Consider the following 6,556-nt stretch of genomic DNA (forward strand, 5'->3'; position numbering starts at 1 on the left):
GAACTACAGCCAAACAACAATATGAAAACTACCTGAAACAACCAAAAAGCCAAAGTGTGACCTCCTGGACAATGTAGTTCCCTGTGATACAGCACGGAGCAGGGAAAGGATGGGAGATGGTTCTGAGAGCAAACAGGAAACTGACAGGCACACATGGGAAGTTGGGTTTGAGTGCAGCTCCTCTTCCTGGTGAGACAGATGGGTGTGTGGTCCAGTCAGCCCATTTCCAGACAATCCAGAATAAGTTCCTGGAGTTACTTTTCATTTATCCACTTTGTCATTCTACAATATATTTCCCTGTCCACTCTTTACCTCCTCTATTCACCCACTCCAACAGTCACTCCTTCATTTATCAGATAGTACATTGGGTGCTATAGAGACTAGAAGGAAGTATAAGATGTGAACTCTGTCCTCTGGGAGTTTAGAATCTAGGTTTTATTTTGTGGGGGGCGGCGACAGAGCAGCTTGTGGGATCCTAGTTTCCTGAGCAGGTATAGATCCCAGGCCCTCCGAAGTGAGAGCGCAGAGTCCTAACCACTGGACCGCCAGGGAATTCCCCCTAGAATCTAGTTTTAAAGGTAATACTGATGCTGAAGTGCCACATTCATTTGCTCATTAAAAAAGTGTTATCATAAGGTAGTATACTAAGTATCCTGGGAACTTAGGCCAGAAAGAGATTGCTTCTGACTGAGGTAGACAGGGAGATTTCGAGGAGAGAGTCGAATTTCAGATATATTTTAGAAAATGGCTAAGGTTCCTGTGGGCACACATGGGGAAATGCTCATGAATAATAATAACTCATGATGGTAGAGAACATAAGGGAGGTTCAGAAAAGGGCATCCAACAGGGGTGGATTGAAAGACAGCACAAATGTAGGGAAGAATAGGGAGAGAAGGGTAAAAAGGAAGGTTGAAACTGTATATCGAAGAATTTGAAAGGGATGCTAAGGAGTTTTAACTTCAATTAACAGGTTTTGACATGGGAATAATTTGGTCAAAAATGTTATGGAGAAATAAACTGGCAGTAATAATGCAGATTAGCTTGGAAAAGCCTGTCTGAAAGCAAATATGTTCATTAAGAAAAAGAGATTATGTTAACTACTTCATGGGAATTCCCTGGTGGTCCATTGGTTAAGAATCCTCCTGCCAATGAAGGGGACATGGGTTCGACCCCTGGTCCGGGAAGATCCCACATGCTGCAGAGCAACTAAGCCTGTGTGCCACAACTACTGAACCAGTGATCTAGAGCCCGCGAACCGCAACAACTGAGCCCACGTGCCACAACTACTGAAGCCCATGCACCTAGAGCCCCTGCTCCGCAACAAGAGAAGCCACTGCAGTAAGAAGCCTGAGCACCTCAACGAAGAGTAGCCCCCGCTCGCAGCAACTAGAGAAAGCCCGCGTGCAGCAACGAAGACCCAACGCAGCCAAAAATAAATAAATAAATTTAAAAAAAACAAGGTAATTTTTCTTATAGTTATTATTATATAAAAGTAAGTGTGATTAAAATATACTGTGTCTCAGCAGTGAACAATATTTACATGAACATAACAATGTAAACACAAACATTGAAATAATCAAAACTCCTATATTGGGAGGATGGAAGTACAGAGAAAGATGACTTCTCTTTTATGCTGGTTGAGTTTAAGTTATACCTGATGGGACTCCAGGTGGAAATGTCAAAAAGCTATAGGATGTCAAGCTAGAGGTACACATTTTTTTAGCAATCTGCTTGAGCTGTGAATATGGGTAAGATTACTAAAGTGGACAGTGTAGAGACCAAGTTGAAGACAAAGAGCAGACCTATGACCCTCTTTACAGTCCAGTGAAAGCATTCAATAAAGATGTAAATAAGCAGTTAGAGGGAGAGGTACTTGAAATAGGAAACTTTATGGAAGAAAGGGGAAAAGACATTCTTAAAAAAGGTGTAATAATATAAAATATTTCAGAAAGCTCAAGGAAGATGAACAAAGTCTCTTGGTTTTGTTTTTTATTCTTTATTTTTATCATTATTATTTTTTGCGGTACGCGGGCCTCTCACTGTTGTGGCCTCTCCCGTTGCGGAGCACAAGCTCTGGACGCGCAGGCTCAGCGGCCATGGCTCACGGGCCCAACCACTCCGCGGCATGTGGGATCTTCCCGGACCGGGGCACGAACCCGTGTCCCCTGCATCGGCAGGCGGACTCTCAACCACTGCGCCACCAGGGAAGCCCTATTCTTTATTTTTTAAATATGGGTGAAAAGATATATTTAGAATTAGCCATCTGGACTCAGTTTAGATGATCCCAATTTTGTTGGCAATATTCAAGGCACCATAGTCAGGAGCCAGTGAAACATATGCCTTCTTCTTTCCTTTAGGCCTGATGAGAGTGTTGACCTTGGCCACAGCAGTGTCACAGAGCTTCTTCACAGCCTGTTTGATCTGGTGCTTGTTGACCTTGACATCCACAATGAACACAAGTGTGTGTTATCTTCTGTCTTCTTTATGGCTGACTCAGTGGTCAGGGTGACCTTGATGATGGCGTAATGGTCAAGCTTGTTTCTCCTGGGTGTGCTCATCTGAGGGTATTTGGGCTGCTTTTTGAGTTGCAGTGTCTTAGCCTGTTGGAAGTTGGATGACATTCCTTTCTTCTCTTTTATTGTGACTGTGGATGTCTTTCATCACTGCCTTCCTTGCCTTCAAAGCCTTTGGCTTTAGGAGGGTAAAGAGCAGGGACTTCCGTCTTTGCTTTCAGCACCATCTTCCTGAAAAGCCAAAGGCTCTTGGTTTTCGTGGTAAGGAAGTCACTAGTGACCTTCTACAGAAGAGTTTCGTTCGGTGGCGGGGGGAAGAAGAATTAGGGAATAGGGTAGAAGGCAGCAATATGAGAGTCTTAAAAACTTCTTGGCATTACATGGGGCCAAAGTATCACTCCAGGCATTGGTTATTTACTGATTGGAAAAAAAGTGTATCATAACTTAACAGTGGGAAGATCTGGCTGTTGCCTCCTTAACTCAGTAATTAACGTTAGCATCACTAAACGTGAGACAGTTAGAAGTGATGTGCATAAAATGTGATGCAATATAAAGCACACAGCACTAACTATGAATATTCCCAACAAAAATATTTAACTTGAAATCAGCCTTTATATCTCATCTCCATTTTACAGAAAATACAGGAGTAGATGAACCTCTAATGACACCAAACAATCAGACAAATCCAGAAAGTGGGACATTAAATAGGGACAATGGGCCCAGTCTCTTCAACAACTCAATGACATAAAAAGAGGGTGGGAAGCACTGTTGAAATCAAAAGAGAATTAAGCCATCCTAAGCAATGCATCGCCTTTATTTGAATTTTACTTGAAAAAGACAGCTGTAAAACACATTTTTTGAGATCACTGGGAAAATTTAAATATGATGTGTTATATAAAATGAAGGCTTTATTAATAGTTTTGCTAATTGTGATGATGATATTTTTTTTTCTGTACCCTAAACCTAGCCCATACTGTAACCCTCACCCTAACACTATCCCATACCCTAAGCCATACCCTACTCCTAACCCGTACCCTAACCCTAACCCATTACCATACCCTAACCTATGATGATATTTTTAAGAGATGCATTCTAAAGTTTTTAGGGGTAAAATGTCAAGATGTCTATCATTTGATTTAATATTTCAGGAGAGGAAAGATGAAGCAAATATGGTCAATTGTTAAATCTGGGTGCAAGAATATAGCTATCTATTATGGCATTCTACTTTTCTGTATGCTTGAAAATTAAAATAAACTTAGTGGTAAAAAGAAAGTGATGAAGTAGTAGCTTGAGGCAATAACTGAGTCCAGGTTGCTTTTACTGTGGACATGTTTGCAAGCTAAAGGGAAGGAGGCAATACAGAGAGAGAGAGAGGAACAGATGGAGCAAAGCCAAAGAAGAAATGGGATAGGATGGAATATAAGGACACGTGAAGAGTTTAGACCCAGAAAGGAAGATCAACACCTATTCCTCGGAGACAAGAGGGAGAAAAAAATAATGAGTGAAGAGATGAGAACTTTCTCAAGTGGAGATAGCCAAAGTGGGGAATGGCCTTCCACTGGAGGAAACCTAAAGGCAGACTAAGAATAGTGAAGGTAGATTTGGGAACTTGAGGAGAATGAGAAAGTTCTGGAAATGCTGCTGGGTAAATTCTGTAGGGATGTACTTCTGAAGAGAGGTGTTACCCAGATGACGTTAGATAGCATCTATTTATAGTGCACCCAGTCTGCATGATTTTATAATTTCCTTCAGGCATGCTCATCAACCTGGAAATAGAAGAAAAACCAGAGAATGCTAGATCTTTCCTGAAGTGGAAGAAGGGAAGGTGACAATCCCACAAATCAAATAGGTGAGTGTAGGTGTTCCTAGGTTTTTAATAAGCCCGTACATAACTAGCCGCTCATAGGAAACACCCTGTGTGGGGCTTTGAGTCCCCACAAAGACAGGAAGGATATTAATAGACTAGCACAAGAAGGGATGAAGAGGCTAGGAAGTCATGTTTGCTGTGAGTGAAGTTGTGGGACAAGTAGAGGGAATGACAAGTAGTAGTCATGACAGAGAGCAGAGAGGGTGAACGTTTGAAGAACAAAATTGCAAGTGGTGTTGAGGTCCCAGGTATGGCCATACCAATTCATGACTGAAGTAGAAACTAGTCAGCCAAGGGACTTCCCTGGTGGTCCAGTGGTTAAGAATCCGTCTTGCAATGCAGAGGACGCTGGTTTGATCCCTGGTCAGGGAACTAAGATCCCACGTGCCGCGGGGCAACTGCACACCACAACTACTGAGCTCACCTGCTCTGGAGCCCACACGCCAAAACTAGAGAGAAGCCTGCATGCTGCAACAAAGAGCCTGCACGCCACAACAGAAAGATCCCACGTGCTGCAACTAACACCCAATGCAGCCAAAATAAATAAATAAATATTTAAAAAAAAAGAAAACTAGTCAGCCAAGTTATTAGAGGAAAATGCACTTGGATGTAGTTGGCAGCCTCTAAGATCACCCCCAAACATCCTCCTGCTACTTGCACCCTTGTGTAATCCCTCCCCTTGAGCGTAGATTGGATTTAGTGACTTACGTCTAACAAATAAAATAAGGCAAAAATAATGGATTGTCAGTCCTGAGATTACAGAAAGACTCTGGCTTCCATCTTGCCTCTCCTTTCTTACTTTTTCACTTGTTCGCTCTATGAAGCCATATTGTGAGCTGCCCAATGGAGAGACCAACCAGGCAAGTAACAGCCCGTGAAGACACGAGGCCCACCATAAGTCACACGAGTGAGCTTGGAGCGGCTCCTCCCCAGCCCAGCCTTAGATGACTACAGCGCCAGCTGACACCTCGATTGCAGCCTTATGAGAGACCCTGAGCTACAAGATCCAGATAAGTCTTACCCAGATTCCTGATGCACAGAAACTGTGAGATAGTAAATGTCTGTTATTTTAAGCCAGTAAGTTGGGATGATTTTATATGCAGTCATAGATAACTAATACAATGGGTATTGATATCTTAAGGATAACAGGAGACAAGATAGAAAGGAAAACTGTGAGCCACGAGCAGCGGTCATCATAAGGATGTAAAGCAGAGCTTCTCCAACTCTAATGTGTACACAAATCACTTGAGAGTCTTGTTAGAATTCTGATTCTGATTCAGTAGTTCTGGCACCTGAGGGTCTATAGTTCTAACAGGTTCACAGGTGATGTTAATGTTGTTAGTCCTTTGAGAAGTAGGGATCTAAAGGATCAGCAGAGATACTGATTTTCTTTTTTTTTTTTCTGATTTTCTGATAGCAGTATGGGTAAAAGGTGAGTCAGGAGAGTCCAAATCAATATGCTAGTGGAGGGGGTCAAATTGTTCAATAAGACAAGGAAGCAGGCTAAAGCATACATAAGCCAGGGCCTAAGATGAGGCCAGAGAATAACAGAAGGATCAAATGAGTAGATCAGTCTGTGAGAAAACGTAAAGCATCAAGTATTGCGTAAGACTGCCTTTTCTGGGTTCCCCATGGTATAATGTTTGATAGGTCTCTCCCCGTTAGGGAATGGGATTCATTCTTCTCTCTCTCTCTCCCTCTCTCTCTCTCACACACAAACACACACACACACACACACAGATATGCAATTGCTCTTAATATCTATCTACATCCATTTAATAAAACCTGATATAGAAGGTCATTAGGGTAGAGGGAGAAAGAACTTCATTCATCCACTCATTCCTTCATTCACTTAGCAACTCTGCACTGAGCACTTATGTGCTAGGCATTGAGGAAACAAAAGCGGACGGGGACCCTGTCCCTGTCCCAACTATCTAAACAGCAGGGGAGACAGGTACATCAAGAACTACTAGAATACGAGTGATTGGTGCTATAATAGGTATAAAAGTTATGCTAAGCTGGCTGGGTGAGTGATTAATTTTTCCCAAGGGCCCAGGGGTAGAAGAAGTTTCACAGAATAGGTAAGGTGTGAACTGGACCCTTAGAGGAATAGACATTGTTAAAGGGAATCAGGGAATTCTAGGCAGGTCAATTTATAAACAAATCTCTCTGAGAC

The 6,556-nt window shown here is 42.4% G+C and overlaps 1 pseudogene; it reads right to left on the reverse strand.

Moving 5' to 3' along the window:
- Nucleotides 1-2,274: 2,274 nt before the first annotated feature.
- LOC112394352 (60S ribosomal protein L23a pseudogene) lies at nt 2,275-2,740 on the reverse strand (annotated as a pseudogene).
- Nucleotides 2,741-6,556: the final 3,816 nt, after the last annotated feature.

The sequence above is a fragment of the Neophocaena asiaeorientalis genome, unplaced genomic scaffold (genome assembly GCF_003031525.2).
Source record: "Neophocaena asiaeorientalis asiaeorientalis breed wild unplaced genomic scaffold, Neophocaena_asiaeorientalis_V1.1 scaffold134, whole genome shotgun sequence".
Lineage (NCBI taxonomy): Eukaryota > Metazoa > Chordata > Mammalia > Artiodactyla > Phocoenidae > Neophocaena > Neophocaena asiaeorientalis.